General features: G+C 45.0%; 15 non-coding genes across 15 annotated transcripts; all 15 read right to left on the bottom strand.

Annotated features, from left to right (window-relative positions):
• Positions 1 to 170: 170 nt before the first annotated feature.
• LOC141274387 (U2 spliceosomal RNA) lies at positions 171 to 361 on the bottom strand. The gene has a single exon (XR_012322665.1). It is a non-coding gene; the product is annotated as a U2 spliceosomal RNA (small nuclear RNA).
• A 1,115-nt stretch (positions 362 to 1,476) lies between these two features.
• LOC141274386 (U2 spliceosomal RNA) lies at positions 1,477 to 1,667 on the bottom strand. Its single transcript, XR_012322664.1, has one exon. It is a non-coding gene; the product is annotated as a U2 spliceosomal RNA (small nuclear RNA).
• A 1,115-nt stretch (positions 1,668 to 2,782) lies between these two features.
• LOC141274385 (U2 spliceosomal RNA) lies at positions 2,783 to 2,973 on the bottom strand. The gene has a single exon (XR_012322663.1). It is a non-coding gene; the product is annotated as a U2 spliceosomal RNA (small nuclear RNA).
• A 1,115-nt stretch (positions 2,974 to 4,088) lies between these two features.
• Positions 4,089 to 4,279, bottom strand: LOC141274384 (U2 spliceosomal RNA). Its single transcript, XR_012322662.1, has one exon. It is a non-coding gene; the product is annotated as a U2 spliceosomal RNA (small nuclear RNA).
• Positions 4,280 to 5,394: 1,115 nt separating this feature from the next.
• On the bottom strand, positions 5,395 to 5,585 carry LOC141274383 (U2 spliceosomal RNA). The gene has a single exon (XR_012322661.1). It is a non-coding gene; the product is annotated as a U2 spliceosomal RNA (small nuclear RNA).
• Positions 5,586 to 6,700: 1,115 nt separating this feature from the next.
• LOC141274382 (U2 spliceosomal RNA) lies at positions 6,701 to 6,891 on the bottom strand. Its single transcript, XR_012322660.1, has one exon. It is a non-coding gene; the product is annotated as a U2 spliceosomal RNA (small nuclear RNA).
• Positions 6,892 to 8,006: 1,115 nt separating this feature from the next.
• On the bottom strand, positions 8,007 to 8,197 carry LOC141274381 (U2 spliceosomal RNA). The gene has a single exon (XR_012322659.1). It is a non-coding gene; the product is annotated as a U2 spliceosomal RNA (small nuclear RNA).
• Positions 8,198 to 9,312: 1,115 nt separating this feature from the next.
• LOC141274379 (U2 spliceosomal RNA) lies at positions 9,313 to 9,503 on the bottom strand. Its single transcript, XR_012322658.1, has one exon. It is a non-coding gene; the product is annotated as a U2 spliceosomal RNA (small nuclear RNA).
• Positions 9,504 to 10,618: 1,115 nt separating this feature from the next.
• LOC141274378 (U2 spliceosomal RNA) lies at positions 10,619 to 10,809 on the bottom strand. Its single transcript, XR_012322657.1, has one exon. It is a non-coding gene; the product is annotated as a U2 spliceosomal RNA (small nuclear RNA).
• A 1,115-nt stretch (positions 10,810 to 11,924) lies between these two features.
• LOC141274376 (U2 spliceosomal RNA) lies at positions 11,925 to 12,115 on the bottom strand. The gene has a single exon (XR_012322655.1). It is a non-coding gene; the product is annotated as a U2 spliceosomal RNA (small nuclear RNA).
• A 1,115-nt stretch (positions 12,116 to 13,230) lies between these two features.
• LOC141274375 (U2 spliceosomal RNA) lies at positions 13,231 to 13,421 on the bottom strand. Its single transcript, XR_012322654.1, has one exon. It is a non-coding gene; the product is annotated as a U2 spliceosomal RNA (small nuclear RNA).
• Positions 13,422 to 14,536: 1,115 nt separating this feature from the next.
• Positions 14,537 to 14,727, bottom strand: LOC141149392 (U2 spliceosomal RNA). The gene has a single exon (XR_012245691.1). It is a non-coding gene; the product is annotated as a U2 spliceosomal RNA (small nuclear RNA).
• Positions 14,728 to 15,842: 1,115 nt separating this feature from the next.
• LOC141274374 (U2 spliceosomal RNA) lies at positions 15,843 to 16,033 on the bottom strand. Its single transcript, XR_012322653.1, has one exon. It is a non-coding gene; the product is annotated as a U2 spliceosomal RNA (small nuclear RNA).
• Positions 16,034 to 17,148: 1,115 nt separating this feature from the next.
• On the bottom strand, positions 17,149 to 17,339 carry LOC141274373 (U2 spliceosomal RNA). Its single transcript, XR_012322652.1, has one exon. It is a non-coding gene; the product is annotated as a U2 spliceosomal RNA (small nuclear RNA).
• Positions 17,340 to 18,451: 1,112 nt separating this feature from the next.
• On the bottom strand, positions 18,452 to 18,642 carry LOC141274372 (U2 spliceosomal RNA). The gene has a single exon (XR_012322651.1). It is a non-coding gene; the product is annotated as a U2 spliceosomal RNA (small nuclear RNA).
• Positions 18,643 to 18,982: the final 340 nt, after the last annotated feature.

Below are 18,982 nucleotides of genomic sequence, written 5' to 3'. Positions count from 1 at the left end.
AGTTGATCCAAAATGAGCTTGTAATCTGGCTTCTGCAACTTTGAACATGAAAAATCCAATGAGGAGAAGAAAAGCAAAGCCAAAGAGTCCATCCCAAAATCCGACAAACAAGCAAAATGAACAAAAAACATTGAATTCAATACTTTCTGATTTTAGAAACTGCATTAAAGAAGGGGTGCACCGGTCCTGGAGATACTGCAATACCAGGTCAATGCGTGGAGTGGACAGAGCAAGCTCTTTTTCCATCTCCCTGTTCTAAAAATCCATTTAATATATGGTCCCCAGATAGGGGACGTATCAGATATTAAACTGATAAGAACAGATACTACACTTGATCTTAGCCAAAAGGCCGAGAAGCGATAAACAGAATTGGTTTCAAACTACGGAGCCACCCAAGGATCCTGAAAAGTCCATTTGTGGATATGAGCTCCTGGACTCCCGTTAAGAAGACATGTTGTCAACCTCTAGATCCCTTACATGCCTGCACTTTTCGGCTTGCTGCTGCTGCAATCCACGCGTTTTAGATCTGCATAACTCCACCTCTTTAAACACAGCACCTTCATCCCCTGCTGTTCCCAACCGCCTCAACACCGTTGGAAGGGAGGAGAACCAATTAAGGCGGGGGGTGGGGTGGAACGAGCAGCTGTCTACCCTTAGCAGGAGGGCTCCTGATTACATACCTCTCCTGCTGCTGCTGCTGCTGGCTGTCCAGCAGCAGACTGAAGGTGGCTGCTGCTGTGCACAGGTATATAAAGGCTCAGAGCCTATTATGACACGCGCAGCCAGCGTTCCATTGCCACATTCCATCTACTGCAGGCAGGATACCTGGCTGGCTGAATGTCGCTGAGAAGCTCACAGAGACCGCCATAAGCAACAGTTTAACAGAATGCCACAGACTAATCAACCAAACTTTTTGGGTTGGGTTCTCTTTTATAGTCTGCAGGCATTAAATGAAAGAAGTCAGTGTTCCAGCAGAGGGAGACAACGTTTCAGAAAAGGCATTGTAGCAAACCAAAAAAGAAATTTTAAGCGCAGCAGAGTAACCAGCGCACATACCTGTTAGCTCAGGTGAGTTTAAAAGGCTGCTGTTGATAACAAGGGCATTTGCTAAATAGATGGTGTGTGTGCAACAATATACTGAAAGGTCAATTATATTGTGCAGCTTATCTCACCACCTGTAGTTATTTAGGTGAAAGCTCCAAAATGCTTGCCTAATATGTCTGTTTATCCAAAAGGAAGTAAAAAGGGAGAGCTAGAAAGATAGCATTGCATCACATTACATGGCAATGCAATGCACAGTTGCTGAAGTTGAACCAAAATGAGCTTGTAATCTGGCTTCTGCAACTTTGAACATGAAAAATCCAATGAGGAGAAGAAAAGCAAAGCCAAAGAGTCCATCCCAAAATCCGACAAACAAGCAAAATGAACAAAAAACATTGAATTCAATTCTTTCTGATTTTAGAAACTGCATTAAAGAAGGGGTGCACCGGTCCTGGAGATACTGCAATACCAGGTCAATGCGTGGAGTGGACAGAGCAAGCTCTTTTTCCATCTCCCTGTTCTAAAAATCCATTTAATATATGGTCCCCAGATAGGGGACGTATCAGATATTAAACTGATAAGAACAGATACTACACTTGATCTTAGCCAAAAGGCCGAGAAGCGATAACCAGAATTGGTTTCAAACTACGGAGCCACCCAAGGATCCTGAAAAGTCCATTTGTGGAGATGAGCTCCTGGACTCCCGTTAAGAAGACATGTTGTCAACCTCTAGATCCCTTACATGCCTGCACTTTTCGGCTTGCTGCTGCTGCAATCCACGCGTTTTAGATCTGCATAACTCCACCTCTTTAAACACAGCACCTTCACCCCCTGCTGTTCCCACCCGCCTCAACACCGTTGGAAGGGAGGAGAACCAATTAAGGCGGGGGGTGGGGTGGAACGAGCAGCTGTCTACCCTTAGCAGGAGGGCTCCTGATTACATACCTCTCCTGCTGCTGCTGCTGCTGGCTGTCCAGCAGCAGACTGAAGGTGGCTGCTGCTGTGCACAGGTATATAAAGGCTCAGAGCCTATTATGACACGCGCAGCCAGCGTTCCAATGCCACATTCCATCTACTGCAGGCAGGATACCTGGCTGGCTGAATGTCGCTGAGAAGCTCACAGAGACCGCCATAAGCAACAGTTTAACAGAATGCCACAGACTAATCAACCAAACTTTTTGGGTTGGGTTCTCTTTTATAGTCTGCAGGCATTAAATGAAAGAAGTCAGTGTTCCAGCAGAGGGAGACAACGTTTCAGAAAAGGCATTGTAGCAAACCAAAAAAGAAATTTTAAGCGCAGCAGAGTAACCAGCGCACATACCTGTTAGCTCAGGTGAGTTTAAAAGGCTGCTGTTGATAACAAGGGCATTTGCTAAATAGATGGTGTGTGTGCAACAATATACTGAAAGGTCAATTATATTGTGCAGCTTATCTCACCACCTGTAGTTATTTAGGTGAAAGCTCCAAAATGCTTGCCTAATATGTCTGTTTATCCAAAAGGAAGTAAAAAGGGAGAGCTAGAAAGATAGCATTGCATCACATTACATGGCAATGCAATGCACAGTTGCTGAAGTTGAACCAAAATGAGCTTGTAATCTGGCTTCTGCAACTTTGAACATGAAAAATCCAATGAGGAGAAGAAAAGCAAAGCCAAAGAGTCCATCCCAAAATCCGACAAACAAGCAAAATGAACAAAAAACATTGAATTCAATTCTTTCTGATTTTAGAAACTGCATTAAAGAAGGGGTGCACCGGTCCTGGAGATACTGCAATACCAGGTCAATGCGTGGAGTGGACAGAGCAAGCTCTTTTTCCATCTCCCTGTTCTAAAAATCCATTTAATATATGGTCCCCAGATAGGGGACGTATCAGATATTAAACTGATAAGAACAGATACTACACTTGATCTTAGCCAAAAGGCCGAGAAGCGATAACCAGAATTGGTTTCAAACTACGGAGCCACCCAAGGATCCTGAAAAGTCCATTTGTGGAGATGAGCTCCTGGACTCCCGTTAAGAAGACATGTTGTCAACCTCTAGATCCCTTACATGCCTGCACTTTTCGGCTTGCTGCTGCTGCAATCCACGCGTTTTAGATCTGCATAACTCCACCTCTTTAAACACAGCACCTTCACCCCCTGCTGTTCCCACCCGCCTCAACACCGTTGGAAGGGAGGAGAACCAATTAAGGCGGGGGGTGGGGTGGAACGAGCAGCTGTCTACCCTTAGCAGGAGGGCTCCTGATTACATTCCTCTCCTGCTGCTGCTGCTGCTGGCTGTCCAGCAGCAGACTGAAGGTGGCTGCTGCTGTGCACAGGTATATAAAGGCTCAGAGCCTATTATGACACGCGCAGCCAGCGTTCCATTGCCACATTCCATCTACTGCAGGCAGGATACCTGGCTGGCTGAATGTCGCTGAGAAGCTCACAGAGACCGCCATAAGCAACAGTTTAACAGAATGCCACAGACTAATCAACCAAACTTTTTGGGTTGGGTTCTCTTTTATAGTCTGCAGGCATTAAATGAAAGAAGTCAGTGTTCCAGCAGAGGGAGACAACGTTTCAGAAAAGGCATTGTAGCAAACCAAAAAAGAAATTTTAAGCGCAGCAGAGTAACCAGCGCACATACCTGTTAGCTCAGGTGAGTTTAAAAGGCTGCTGTTGATAACAAGGGCATTTGCTAAATAGATGGTGTGTGTGCAACAATATACTGAAAGGTCAATTATATTGTGCAGCTTATCTCACCACCTGTAGTTATTTAGGTGAAAGCTCCAAAATGCTTGCCTAATATGTCTGTTTATCCAAAAGGAAGTAAAAAGGGAGAGCTAGAAAGATAGCATTGCATCACATTACATGGCAATGCAATGCACAGTTGCTGAAGTTGAACCAAAATGAGCTTGTAATCTGGCTTCTGCAACTTTGAACATGAAAAATCCAATGAGGAGAAGAAAAGCAAAGCCAAAGAGTCCATCCCAAAATCCGACAAACAAGCAAAATGAACAAAAAACATTGAATTCAATTCTTTCTGATTTTAGAAACTGCATTAAAGAAGGGGTGCACCGGTCCTGGAGATACTGCAATACCAGGTCAATGCGTGGAGTGGACAGAGCAAGCTCTTTTTCCATCTCCCTGTTCTAAAAATCCATTTAATATATGGTCCCCAGATAGGGGACGTATCAGATATTAAACTGATAAGAACAGATACTACACTTGATCTTAGCCAAAAGGCCGAGAAGCGATAACCAGAATTGGTTTCAAACTACGGAGCCACCCAAGGATCCTGAAAAGTCCATTTGTGGAGATGAGCTCCTGGACTCCCGTTAAGAAGACATGTTGTCAACCTCTAGATCCCTTACATGCCTGCACTTTTCGGCTTGCTGCTGCTGCAATCCACGCGTTTTAGATCTGCATAACTCCACCTCTTTAAACACAGCACCTTCACCCCCTGCTGTTCCCACCCGCCTCAACACCGTTGGAAGGGAGGAGAACCAATTAAGGCGGGGGGTGGGGTGGAACGAGCAGCTGTCTACCCTTAGCAGGAGGGCTCCTGATTACATACCTCTCCTGCTGCTGCTGCTGCTGGCTGTCCAGCAGCAGACTGAAGGTGGCTGCTGCTGTGCACAGGTATATAAAGGCTCAGAGCCTATTATGACACGCGCAGCCAGCGTTCCATTGCCACATTCCATCTACTGCAGGCAGGATACCTGGCTGGCTGAATGTCGCTGAGAAGCTCACAGAGACCGCCATAATCAACAGTTTAACAGAATGCCACAGACTAATCAACCAAACTTTTTGGGTTGGGTTCTCTTTTATAGTCTGCAGGCATTAAATGAAAGAAGTCAGTGTTCCAGCAGAGGGAGACAACGTTTCAGAAAAGGCATTGTAGCAAACCAAAAAAGAAATTTTAAGCGCAGCAGAGTAACCAGCGCACATACCTGTTAGCTCAGGTGAGTTTAAAAGGCTGCTGTTGATAACAAGGGCATTTGCTAAATAGATGGTGTGTGTGCAACAATATACTGAAAGGTCAATTATATTGTGCAGCTTATCTCACCACCTGTAGTTATTTAGGTGAAAGCTCCAAAATGCTTGCCTAATATGTCTGTTTATCCAAAAGGAAGTAAAAAGGGAGAGCTAGAAAGATAGCATTGCATCACATTACATGGCAATGCAATGCACAGTTGCTGAAGTTGAACCAAAATGAGCTTGTAATCTGGCTTCTGCAACTTTGAACATGAAAAATTAAATGAGGAGAAGAAAAGCAAAGCCAAAGAGTCCATCCCAAAATCCGACAAACAAGCAAAATGAACAAAAAACATTGAATTCAATTCTTTCTGATTTTAGAAACTGCATTAAAGAAGGGGTGCACCGGTCCTGGAGATACTGCAATACCAGGTCAATGCGTGGAGTGGACAGAGCAAGCTCTTTTTCCATCTCCCTGTTCTAAAAATCCATTTAATATATGGTCCCCAGATAGGGGACGTATCAGATATTAAACTGATAAGAACAGATACTACACTTGATCTTAGCCAAAAGGCCGAGAAGCGATAACCAGAATTGGTTTCAAACTACGGAGCCACCCAAGGATCCTGAAAAGTCCATTTGTGGAGATGAGCTCCTGGACTCCCGTTAAGAAGACATGTTGTCAACCTCTAGATCCCTTACATGCCTGCACTTTTCGGCTTGCTGCTGCTGCAATCCACGCGTTTTAGATCTGCATAACTCCACCTCTTTAAACACAGCACCTTCACCCCCTGCTGTTCCCACCCGCCTCAACACCGTTGGAAGGGAGGAGAACCAATTAAGGCGGGGGGTGGGGTGGAACGAGCAGCTGTCTACCCTTAGCAGGAGGGCTCCTGATTACATACCTCTCCTGCTGCTGCTGCTGCTGGCTGTCCAGCAGCAGACTGAAGGTGGCTGCTGCTGTGCACAGGTATATAAAGGCTCGGAGCCTATTATGACACGCGCAGCCAGCGTTCCATTGCCACATTCCATCTACTGCAGGCAGGATACCTGGCTGGCTGAATGTCGCTGAGAAGCTCACAGAGACCGCCATAAGCAACAGTTTAACAGAATGCCACAGACTAATCAACCAAACTTTTTGGGTTGGGTTCTCTTTTATAGTCTGCAGGCATTAAATGAAAGAAGTCAGTGTTCCAGCAGAGGGAGACAACGTTTCAGAAAAGGCATTGTAGCAAACCAAAAAAGAAATTTTAAGCGCAGCAGAGTAACCAGCGCACATACCTGTTAGCTCAGGTGAGTTTAAAAGGCTGCTGTTGATAACAAGGGCATTTGCTAAATAGATGGTGTGTGTGCAACAATATACTGAAAGGTCAATTATATTGTGCAGCTTATCTCACCACCTGTAGTTATTTAGGTGAAAGCTCCAAAATGCTTGCCTAATATGTCTGTTTATCCAAAAGGAAGTAAAAAGGGAGAGCTAGAAAGATAGCATTGCATCACATTACATGGCAATGCAATGCACAGTTGCTGAAGTTGAACCAAAATGAGCTTGTAATCTGGCTTCTGCAACTTTGAACATGAAAAATCCAATGAGGAGAAGAAAAGCAAAGCCAAAGAGTCCATCCCAAAATCCGACAAACAAGCAAAATGAACAAAAAACATTGAATTCAATTCTTTCTGATTTTAGAAACTGCATTAAAGAAGGGGTGCACCGGTCCTGGAGATACTGCAATACCAGGTCAATGCGTGGAGTGGACAGAGCAAGCTCTTTTTCCATCTCCCTGTTCTAAAAATCCATTTAATATATGGTCCCCAGATAGGGGACGTATCAGATATTAAACTGATAAGAACAGATACTACACTTGATCTTAGCCAAAAGGCCGAGAAGCGATAACCAGAATTGGTTTCAAACTACGGAGCCACCCAAGGATCCTGAAAAGTCCATTTGTGGAGATGAGCTCCTGGACTCCCGTTAAGAAGACATGTTGTCAACCTCTAGATCCCTTACATGCCTGCACTTTTCGGCTTGCTGCTGCTGCAATCCACGCGTTTTAGATCTGCATAACTCCACCTCTTTAAACACAGCACCTTCACCCCCTGCTGTTCCCACACGCCTCAACACCGTTGGAAGGGAGGAGAACCAATTAAGGCGGGGGGTGGGGTGGAACGAGCAGCTGTCTACCCTTAGCAGGAGGGCTCCTGATTACATACCTCTCCTGCTGCTGCTGCTGCTGGCTGTCCAGCAGCAGACTGAAGGTGGCTGCTGCTGTGCACAGGTATATAAAGGCTCAGAGCCTATTATGACACGCGCAGCCAGCGTTCCATTGCCACATTCCATCTACTGCAGGCAGGATACCTGGCTGGCTGAATGTCGCTGAGAAGCTCACAGAGACCGCCATAAGCAACAGTTTAACAGAATGCCACAGACTAATCAACCAAACTTTTTGGGTTGGGTTCTCTTTTATAGTCTGCAGGCATTAAATGAAAGAAGTCAGTGTTCCAGCAGAGGGAGACAACGTTTCAGAAAAGGCATTGTAGCAAACCAAAAAAGAAATTTTAAGCGCAGCAGAGTAACCAGCGCACATACCTGTTAGCTCAGGTGAGTTTAAAAGGCTGCTGTTGATAACAAGGGCATTTGCTAAATAGATGGTGTGTGTGCAACAATATACTGAAAGGTCAATTATATTGTGCAGCTTATCTCACCACCTGTAGTTATTTAGGTGAAAGCTCCAAAATGCTTGCCTAATATGTCTGTTTATCCAAAAGGAAGTAAAAAGGGAGAGCTAGAAAGATAGCATTGCATCACATTACATGGCAATGCAATGCACAGTTGCTGAAGTTGAACCAAAATGAGCTTGTAATCTGGCTTCTGCAACTTTGAACATGAAAAATCCAATGAGGAGAAGAAAAGCAAAGCCAAAGAGTCCATCCCAAAATCCGACAAACAAGCAAAATGAACAAAAAACATTGAATTCAATTCTTTCTGATTTTAGAAACTGCATTAAAGAAGGGGTGCACCGGTCCTGGAGATACTGCAATACCAGGTCAATGCGTGGAGTGGACAGAGCAAGCTCTTTTTCCATCTCCCTGTTCTAAAAATCCATTTAATATATGGTCCCCAGATAGGGGACGTATCAGATATTAAACTGATAAGAACAGATACTACACTTGATCTTAGCCAAAAGGCCGAGAAGCGATAACCAGAATTGGTTTCGAACTACGGAGCCACCCAAGGATCCTGAAAAGTCCATTTGTGGAGATGAGCTCCTGGACTCCCGTTAAGAAGACATGTTGTCAACCTCTAGATCCCTTACATGCCTGCACTTTTCGGCTTGCTGCTGCTGCAATCCACGCGTTTTAGATCTGCATAACTCCACCTCTTTAAACACAGCACCTTCACCCCCTGCTGTTCCCACCCGCCTCAACACCGTTGGAAGGGAGGAGAACCAATTAAGGCGGGGGGTGGGGTGGAACGAGCAGCTGTCTACCCTTAGCAGGAGGGCTCCTGATTACATACCTCTCCTGCTGCTGCTGCTGCTGGCTGTCCAGCAGCAGACTGAAGGTGGCTGCTGCTGTGCACAGGTATATAAAGGCTCAGAGCCTATTATGACACGCGCAGCCAGCGTTCCATTGCCACATTCCATCTACTGCAGGCAGGATACCTGGCTGGCTGAATGTCGCTGAGAAGCTCACAGAGACCGCCATAAGCAACAGTTTAACAGAATGCCACAGACTAATCAACCAAACTTTTTGGGTTGGGTTCTCTTTTATAGTCTGCAGGCATTAAATGAAAGAAGTCAGTGTTCCAGCAGAGGGAGACAACGTTTCAGAAAAGGCATTGTAGCAAACCAAAAAAGAAATTTTAAGCGCAGCAGAGTAACCAGCGCACATACCTGTTAGCTCAGGTGAGTTTAAAAGGCTGCTGTTGATAACAAGGGCATTTGCTAAATAGATGGTGTGTGTGCAACAATATACTGAAAGGTCAATTATATTGTGCAGCTTATCTCACCACCTGTAGTTATTTAGGTGAAAGCTCCAAAATGCTTGCCTAATATGTCTGTTTATCCAAAAGGAAGTAAAAAGGGAGAGCTAGAAAGATAGCATTGCATCACATTACATGGCAATGCAATGCACAGTTGCTGAAGTTGAACCAAAATGAGCTTGTAATCTGGCTTCTGCAACTTTGAACATGAAAAATCCAATGAGGAGAAGAAAAGCAAAGCCAAAGAGTCCATCCCAAAATCCGACAAACAAGCAAAATGAACAAAAAACATTGAATTCAATTCTTTCTGATTTTAGAAACTGCATTAAAGAAGGGGTGCACCGGTCCTGGAGATACTGCAATACCAGGTCAATGCGTGGAGTGGACAGAGCAAGCTCTTTTTCCATCTCCCTGTTCTAAAAATCCATTTAATATATGGTCCCCAGATAGGGGACGTATCAGATATTAAACTGATAAGAACAGATACTACACTTGATCTTAGCCAAAAGGCCGAGAAGCGATAACCAGAATTGGTTTCAAACTACGGAGCCACCCAAGGATCCTGAAAAGTCCATTTGTGGAGATGAGCTCCTGGACTCCCGTTAAGAAGACATGTTGTCAACCTCTAGATCCCTTACATGCCTGCACTTTTCGGCTTGATGCTGCTGCAATCCACGCGTTTTAGATCTGCATAACTCCACCTCTTTAAACACAGCACCTTCACCCCCTGCTGTTCCCACCCGCCTCAACACCGTTGGAAGGGAGGAGAACCAATTAAGGCGGGGGGTGGGGTGGAACGAGCAGCTGTCTACCCTTAGCAGGAGGGCTCCTGATTACATACCTCTCCTGCTGCTGCTGCTGCTGGCTGTCCAGCAGCAGACTGAAGGTGGCTGCTGCTGTGCACAGGTATATAAAGGCTCAGAGCCTATTATGACACGCGCAGCCAGCGTTCCATTGCCACATTCCATCTACTGCAGGCAGGATACCTGGCTGGCTGAATGTCGCTGAGAAGCTCACAGAGACCGCCATAAGCAACAGTTTAACAGAATGCCACAGACTAATCAACCAAACTTTTTGGGTTGGGTTCTCTTTTATAGTCTGCAGGCATTAAATGAAAGAAGTCAGTGTTCCAGCAGAGGGAGACAACGTTTCAGAAAAGGCATTGTAGCAAACCAAAAAAGAAATTTTAAGCGCAGCAGAGTAACCAGCGCACATACCTGTTAGCTCAGGTGAGTTTAAAAGGCTGCTGTTGATAACAAGGGCATTTGCTAAATAGATGGTGTGTGTGCAACAATATACTGAAAGGTCAATTATATTGTGCAGCTTATCTCACCACCTGTAGTTATTTAGGTGAAAGCTCCAAAATGCTTGCCTAATATGTCTGTTTATCCAAAAGGAAGTAAAAAGGGAGAGCTAGAAAGATAGCATTGCATCACATTACATGGCAATGCAATGCACAGTTGCTGAAGTTGAACCAAAATGAGCTTGTAATCTGGCTTCTGCAACTTTGAACATGAAAAATCCAATGAGGAGAAGAAAAGCAAAGCCAAAGAGTCCATCCCAAAATCCGACAAACAAGCAAAATGAACAAAAAACATTGAATTCAATTCTTTCTGATTTTAGAAACTGCATTAAAGAAGGGGTGCACCGGTCCTGGAGATACTGCAATACCAGGTCAATGCGTGGAGTGGACAGAGCAAGCTCTTTTTCCATCTCCCTGTTCTAAAAATCCATTTAATATATGGTCCCCAGATAGGGGACGTATCAGATATTAAACTGATAAGAACAGATACTACACTTGATCTTAGCCAAAAGGCCGAGAAGCGATAACCAGAATTGGTTTCAAACTACGGAGCCACCCAAGGATCCTGAAAAGTCCATTTGTGGAGATGAGCTCCTGGACTCCCGTTAAGAAGACATGTTGTCAACCTCTAGATCCCTTACATGCCTGCACTTTTCGGCTTGCTGCTGCTGCAATCCACGCGTTTTAGATCTGCATAACTCCACCTCTTTAAACACAGCACCTTCACCCCCCGCTGTTCCCACCCGCCTCAACACCGTTGGAAGGGAGGAGAACCAATTAAGGCGGGGGGTGGGGTGGAACGAGCAGCTGTCTACCCTTAGCAGGAGGGCTCCTGATTACATACCTCTCCTGCTGCTGCTGCTGCTGGCTGTCCAGCAGCAGACTGAAGGTGGCTGCTGCTGTGCACAGGTATATAAAGGCTCAGAGCCTATTATGACACGCGCAGCCAGCGTTCCATTGCCACATTCCATCTACTGCAGGCAGGATACCTGGCTGGCTGAATGTCGCTGAGAAGCTCACAGAGACCGCCATAAGCAACAGTTTAACAGAATGCCACAGACTAATCAACCAAACTTTTTGGGTTGGGTTCTCTTTTATAGTCTGCAGGCATTAAATGAAAGAAGTCAGTGTTCCAGCAGAAGGAGACAACGTTTCAGAAAAGGCATTGTAGCAAACCAAAAAAGAAATTTTAAGCGCAGCAGAGTAACCAGCGCACATACCTGTTAGCTCAGGTGAGTTTAAAAGGCTGCTGTTGATAACAAGGGCATTTGCTAAATAGATGGTGTGTGTGCAACAATATACTGAAAGGTCAATTATATTGTGCAGCTTATCTCACCACCTGTAGTTATTTAGGTGAAAGCTCCAAAATGCTTGCCTAATATGTCTGTTTATCCAAAAGGAAGTAAAAAGGGAGAGCTAGAAAGATAGCATTGCATCACATTACATGGCAATGCAATGCACAGTTGCTGAAGTTGAACCAAAATGAGCTTGTAATCTGGCTTCTGCAACTTTGAACATGAAAAATCCAATGAGGAGAAGAAAAGCAAAGCCAAAGAGTCCATCCCAAAATCCGACAAACAAGCAAAATGAACAAAAAACATTGAATTCAATTCTTTCTGATTTTAGAAACTGCATTAAAGAAGGGGTGCACCGGTCCTGGAGATACTGCAATACCAGGTCAATGCGTGGAGTGGACAGAGCAAGCTCTTTTTCCATCTCCCTGTTCTAAAAATCCATTTAATATATGGTCCCCAGATAGGGGACGTATCAGATATTAAACTGATAAGAACAGATACTACACTTGATCTTAGCCAAAAGGCCGAGAAGCGATAACCAGAATTGGTTTCAAACTACGGAGCCACCCAAGGATCCTGAAAAGTCCATTTGTGGAGATGAGCTCCTGGACTCCCGTTAAGAAGACATGTTGTCAACCTCTAGATCCCTTACATGCCTGCACTTTTCGGCTTGCTGCTGCTGCAATCCACGCGTTTTAGATCTGCATAACTCCACCTCTTTAAACACAGCACCTTCACCCCCTGCTGTTCCCACCCGCCTCAACACCGTTGGAAGGGAGGAGAACCAATTAAGGCGGGGGGTGGGGTGGAACGAGCAGCTGTCTACCCTTAGCAGGAGGGCTCCTGATTACATACCTCTCCTGCTGCTGCTGCTGCTGGCTGTCCAGCAGCAGACTGAAGGTGGCTGCTGCTGTGCACAGGTATATAAAGGCTCAGAGCCTATTATGACACACGCAGCCAGCGTTCCATTGCCACATTCCATCTACTGCAGGCAGGATACCTGGCTGGCTGAATGTCGCTGAGAAGCTCACAGAGACCGCCATAAGCAACAGTTTAACAGAATGCCACAGACTAATCAACCAAACTTTTTGGGTTGGGTTCTCTTTTATAGTCTGCAGGCATTAAATGAAAGAAGTCAGTGTTCCAGCAGAGGGAGACAACGTTTCAGAAAAGGCATTGTAGCAAACCAAAAAAGAAATTTTAAGCGCAGCAGAGTAACCAGCGCACATACCTGTTAGCTCAGGTGAGTTTAAAAGGCTGCTGTTGATAACAAGGGCATTTGCTAAATAGATGGTGTGTGTGCAACAATATACTGAAAGGTCAATTATATTGTGCAGCTTATCTCACCACCTGTAGTTATTTAGGTGAAAGCTCCAAAATGCTTGCCTAATATGTCTGTTTATCCAAAAGGAAGTAAAAAGGGAGAGCTAGAAAGATAGCATTGCATCACATTACATGGCAATGCAATGCACAGTTGCTGAAGTTGAACCAAAATGAGCTTGTAATCTGGCTTCTGCAACTTTGAACATGAAAAATCCAATGAGGAGAAGAAAAGCAAAGCCAAAGAGTCCATCCCAAAATCCGACAAACAAGCAAAATGAACAAAAAACATTGAATTCAATTCTTTCTGATTTTAGAAACTGCATTAAAGAAGGGGTGCACCGGTCCTGGAGATACTGCAATACCAGGTCAATGCGTGGAGTGGACAGAGCAAGCTCTTTTTCCATCTCCCTGTTCTAAAAATCCATTTAATATATGGTCCCCAGATAGGGGACGTATCAGATATTAAACTGATAAGAACAGATACTACACTTGATCTTAGCCAAAAGGCCGAGAAGCGATAACCAGAATTGGTTTCAAACTACGGAGCCACCCAAGGATCCTGAAAAGTCCATTTGTGGAGATGAGCTCCTGGACTCCCGTTAAGAAGACATGTTGTCAACCTCTAGATCCCTTACATGCCTGCACTTTTCGGCTTGCTGCTGCTGCAATCCACGCGTTTTAGATCTGCATAACTCCACCTCTTTAAACACAGCACCTTCACCCCCTGCTGTTCCCACCCGCCTCAACACCGTTGGAAGGGAGGAGAACCAATTAAGGCGGGGGGTGGGGTGGAACGAGCAGCTGTCTACCCTTAGCAGGAGGGCTCCTGATTACATACCTCTCCTGCTGCTGCTGCTGCTGGCTGTCCAGCAGCAGACTGAAGGTGGCTGCTGCTGTGCACAGGTATATAAAGGCTCAGAGCCTATTATGACACGCGCAGCCAGCGTTCCATTGCCACATTCCATCTACTGCAGGCAGGATACCTGGCTGGCTGAATGTCGCTGAGAAGCTCACAGAGACCGCCATAAGCAACAGTTTAACAGAATGCCACAGACTAATCAACCAAACTTTTTGGGTTGGGTTCTCTTTTATAGTCTGCAGGCATTAAATGAAAGAAGTCAGTGTTCCAGCAGAGGGAGACAACGTTTCAGAAAAGGCATTGTAGCAAACCAAAAAAGAAATTTTAAGCGCAGCAGAGTAACCAGCGCACATACCTGTTAGCTCAGGTGAGTTTAAAAGGCTGCTGTTGATAACAAGGGCATTTGCTAAATAGATGGTGTGTGTGCAACAATATACTGAAAGGTCAATTATATTGTGCAGCTTATCTCACCACCTGTAGTTATTTAGGTGAAAGCTCCAAAATGCTTGCCTAATATGTCTGTTTATCCAAAAGGAAGTAAAAAGGGAGAGCTAGAAAGATAGCATTGCATCACATTACATGGCAATGCAATGCACAGTTGCTGAAGTTGAACCAAAATGAGCTTGTAATCTGGCTTCTGCAACTTTGAACATGAAAAATCCAACGAGGAGAAGAAAAGCAAAGCCAAAGAGTCCATCCCAAAATCCGACAAACAAGCAAAATGAACAAAAAACATTGAATTCAATTCTTTCTGATTTTAGAAACTGCATTAAAGAAGGGGTGCACCGGTCCTGGAGATACTGCAATACCAGGTCAATGCGTGGAGTGGACAGAGCAAGCTCTTTTTCCATCTCCCTGTTCTAAAAATCCATTTAATATAAGGTCCCCAGATAGGGGACGTATCAGATATTAAACTGATAAGAACAGATACTACACTTGATCTTAGCCAAAAGGCCGAGAAGCGATAACCAGAATTGGTTTCAAACTACGGAGCCACCCAAGGATCCTGAAAAGTCCATTTGTGGAGATGAGCTCCTGGACTCCCGTTAAGAAGACATGTTGTCAACCTCTAGATCCCTTACATGCCTGCACTTTTCGGCTTGCTGCTGCTGCAATCCACGCGTTTTAGATCTGCATAACTCCACCTCTTTAAACACAGCACCTTCACCCCCTGCTGTTCCCACCCGCCTCAACACCGTTGGAAGGGAGGAGAACCAATTAAGGCGGGGGGTGGGGTGGAACGAGCAGCTGTCTACCCTTAGCAGGAGGGCTCCTGATTACATACCTCTCCTGCTGCTGCTGCTGCTGGCTGTCCAGCAGCAGACTGAAGGTGGCTGCTGCTGTGCACAGGTATATAAAGGCTCAGAGCCTATTATGACACGCGCAGCCAGCGTTCCATTGCCACATTCCATCTACTGCAGGCAGGATACCTGGCTGGCTGAATGTCGCTGAGAAGCTCACAGAGACCGCCATAAGCAACAGTTTAACAGAATGCCACAGACTAATCAACCAAACTTTTTGGGTTGGGTTCTCTTTTATAGTCTGCAGGCATTAAATGAAAGAAGTCAGTGTTCCAGCAGAGGGAGACAACGTTTCAGAAAAGGCATTGTAGCAAACCAAAAAAGAAATTTTAAGCGCAGCAGAGTAACCAGCACACATACCTGTTAGCTCAGGTGAGTTTAAAAGGCTGCTGTTGATAACAAGGGCATTTGCTAAATAGATGGTGTGTGTGCAACAATATACTGAAAGGTCAATTATATTGTGCAGCTTATCTCACCACCTGTATTTATTTAGGTGAAAGCTCCAAAATGCTTGCCTAATATGTCTGTTTATCCAAAAGGAAGTAAAAAGGGAGAGCTAGAAAGATAGCATTGCATCACATTACATGGCAATGCAATGCACATTTGCTGAAGTTGAACCAAAATGAGCTTGTAATCTGGCTTCTGCAACTTTGAACATGAAAAATCCAATGAGGAGAAGAAAAGCAAAGCCAAAGAGTCCATCCCAAAATCCGACAAACAAGCAAAATGAACAAAAAACATTGAATTCAATTCTTTCTGATTTTAGAAACTGCATTAAAGAAGGGGTGCACCGGTCCTGGAGATACTGCAATACCAGGTCAATGCGTGGAGTGGACAGAGCAAGCTCTTTTTCCATCTCCCTGTTCTAAAAATCCATTTAATATATGGTCCCCAGATAGGGGACGTATCAGATATTAAACTGATAAGAACAGATACTACACTTGATCTTAGCCAAAAGGCCGAGAAGCGATAACCAGAATTGGTTTCAAACTACGGAGCCACCCAAGGATCCTGAAAAGTCCATTTGTGGAGATGAGCTCCTGGACTCCCGTTAAGAAGACATGTTGTCAACCTCTAGATCCCTTACATGCCTGCACTTTTCGGCTTGCTGCTGCTGCAATCCACGCGTTTTAGATCTGCATAACTCCACCTCTTTAAACACAGCACCTTCACCCCCTGCTGTTCCCACCCGCCTCAACACCGTTGGAAGGGAGGAGAACCAATTAAGGCGGGGGGTGGGGTGGAACGAGCAGCTGTCTACCCTTAGCAGGAGGGCTCCTGATTACATACCTCTCCTGCTGCTGCTGCTGCTGGCTGTCCAGCAGCAGACTGAAGGTGGCTGCTGCTGTGCACAGGTATATAAAGGCTCAGAGCCTATTATGACACGCGCAGCCAGCGTTCCATTGCCACATTCCATCTACTGCAGGCAGGATACCTGGCTGGCTGAATGTCGCTGAGAAGCTCACAGAGACCGCCATAAGCAACAGTTTAACAGAATGCCACAGACTAATCAACCAAACTTTTTGGGTTGGGTTCTCTTTTATAGTCTGCAGGCATTAAATGAAAGAAGTCAGTGTTCCAGCAGAGGGAGACAACGTTTCAGAAAAGGCATTGTAGCAAACCAAAAAAGAAATTTTAAGCGCAGCAGAGTAACCAGCGCACATACCTGTTAGCTCAGGTGAGTTTAAAAGGCTGCTGTTGATAACAAGGGCATTTGCTAAATAGATGGTGTGTGTGCAACAATATACTGAAAGGTCAATTATATTGTGCAGTTTATCTCACCACCTGTAGTTATTTAGGTGAAAGCTCCAAAATGCTTGCCTAATATGTCTGTTTATCCAAAAGGAAGTAAAAAGGGAGAGCTAGAAAGATAGCATTGCATCACATTACATGGCAATGCAATGCACAGTTGCTGAAGTTGAACCAAAATGAGCTTGTAATCTGGCTTCTGCAACTTTGAACATGAAAAATCCAATGAGGAGAAGAAAAGCAAAGCCAAAGAGTCCATCCCAAAATCCGACAAACAAGCAAAATGAACAAAAAACATTGAATTCAATTCTTTCTGATTTTAGAAACTGCATTAAAGAAGGGGTGCACCGGTCCTGGAGATACTGCAATACCAGGTCAATGCGTGGAGTGGACAGAGCAAGCTCTTTTTCCATCTCCCTGTTCTAAAAATCCATTTAATATATGGTCCCCAGATAGGGGACGTATCAGATATTAAACTGATAAGAACAGATACTACACTTGATCTTAGCCAAAAGGCCGAGAAGCGATAACCAGAATTGGTTTCAAACTACGGAGCCACCCAAGGATCCTGAAAAGTCCATTTGTGGAGATGAGCTCCTGGACTCCCGTTAAGAAGACATGTTGTCAACCTCTAGATCCCTTACATGCCTGCACTTTTCGGCTTGCTGCTGCTGCAATCCATGCGTTTTAGATCTGCATAACTCCACCTCTTTAAACACAGCACCTTCACCCCCTGCTGTTCCCACCCGCCTCAACACCGTTGGAAGGGAGGAGAACCAATTAAGGCGGGGGGTGGGGTGGAACGAGCAGCTGTCTACCCTTAGCAGGAGGGCTCCTGATTACATACCTCTCCTGCTGCTGCTGCTGGCTGTCCAGCAGCAGACTGAAGGTGGCTGCTGCTGTGCACAGGTATATAAAGGCTCAGAGCCTATTATGACACGCGCAGCCAGCGTTCCATTGCCACATTCCATCTACTGCAGGCAGGATACCTGGCTGGCTGAATGTCGCTGAGAAGCTCACAGAGACCGCCATAAGCAACAGTTTAACAGAATGCCACAGACTAATCAACCAAACTTTTTGGGTTGGGTTCTCTTTTATAGTCTGCAGGCATTAAATGAAAGAAGTCAGTGTTCCAGCAGAGGGAGACAACGTTTCAGAAAAGGCATTGTAGCAAACCAAAAAAGAAATTTTAAGCGCAGCAGAGTAACCAGCGCACATACCTGTTAGCTCAGGTGAGTTTAAAAGGCTGCTGTTGATAACAAGGGCATTTGCTAAATAGATGGTGTGTGTGCAACAATATACTGAAAGGTCAATTATATTGTGCAGCTTATCTCACCACCTGTAGTTATTTAGGTGAAAGCTCCAAAATGCTTGCCTAATATGTCTGTTTATCCAAAAATAAGTAAAAAGGGAGAGCTAGAAAGATAGCATTGCATCACATTACATGGCAATGCAATGCACAGTTGCTGAAGTTGAACCAAAATGAGCTTGTAATCTGGCTTCTGCAACTTTGAACATGAAAAATCCAATGAGGAGAAGAAAAGCAAAGCCAAAGAGTCCATCCCAAAATCCGACAAACAAGCAAAATGAACAAAAAACTTTGAATTCAGTTCTTTCTGATTTTAGAAACTGCATTAAAGAAGGGGTGCACCGGTCCTGGAGATACTGCAATACCAGGTCAATGCGTGGAGTGGACAGAGCAAGCTCTTTTTCCATCTCCCTGTTCTAAAAATCCATTTAATATATGGTCCCCAGATAGGGGACGTATCAGATATTAAACTGATAAGAACAGATACTACACTTGATCTTAGCCAAAAGGCCGAGAAGCGATAACCAGAATTGGTTTCAAACTACGGAGCCACCCAAGGATCCTGAAAAGTCCATTTGTGGAGATGAGCTCCTGGACTCCCGTTAAGAAGACATGTTGTCAACCTCTAGATCCCTTACATGCCTGCACTTTTCGGCTTGCTGCTGCTGCAATCCACGCGTTTTAGATCTGCATAACTCCACCTCTTTAAACACAGCACCTTCACCCCCTGCTGTTCCCACCCGCCTCAACACCGTTGGAAGGGAGGAGAACCAATTAAGGCGGGGGGTGGGGTGGAACGAGCAGCTGTCTACCCTTAGCAGGAGGGCTCCTGATTACATACCTCTCCTGCTGCTGCTGCTGC

Source organism: Phyllobates terribilis, unplaced genomic scaffold (genome assembly GCF_046119375.1).
Source record: "Phyllobates terribilis strain yellow unplaced genomic scaffold, ASM4611937v1 Scaffold_5__5_contigs__length_657084704, whole genome shotgun sequence".
NCBI lineage: Eukaryota > Metazoa > Chordata > Amphibia > Anura > Dendrobatidae > Phyllobates > Phyllobates terribilis.
The sequence above is the reverse complement of the archived record's forward strand: the minus strand, read 5'-3'. Positions and strand labels throughout refer to the sequence as shown.